The sequence below is a fragment of the Octopus bimaculoides genome, chromosome 5, assembly GCF_001194135.2.
Source record: "Octopus bimaculoides isolate UCB-OBI-ISO-001 chromosome 5, ASM119413v2, whole genome shotgun sequence".
NCBI lineage: Eukaryota > Metazoa > Mollusca > Cephalopoda > Octopoda > Octopodidae > Octopus > Octopus bimaculoides.
In genome coordinates this window covers 61589419-61589741 of record NC_068985.1, presented here as the reverse complement: position 1 = coordinate 61589741, position 323 = coordinate 61589419, and positions in this window count along the sequence as shown.

Genomic DNA, 323 nt, shown 5'->3' with positions numbered 1-323 from the left:
ATCATGACTACCCGTCTGATAAGGGTACACCAGGCACAGCATCACAACCGTATGTGTGCGACATGGTGATTTCATATCAAGATAAACAGTGCATGGCGTCGCAGGTGGGGCCCAGTTAGAATTTTCTTCAGGTCGAATAGCCCATCCCGCTCAAAAGGTCCCTGAATAAGATTTGTTTAAGGATGTTGAGCAAAACACCCATGTTTCCAAAGGTGAATTATTCAAACCCCAAAGAATTCCTCTCAACACATGGCTATGATGCTCCCCCACTACTTCTGCTCGTCAGCCACCAAGGGACATGCTCAACTGGTTATGGTCAAACA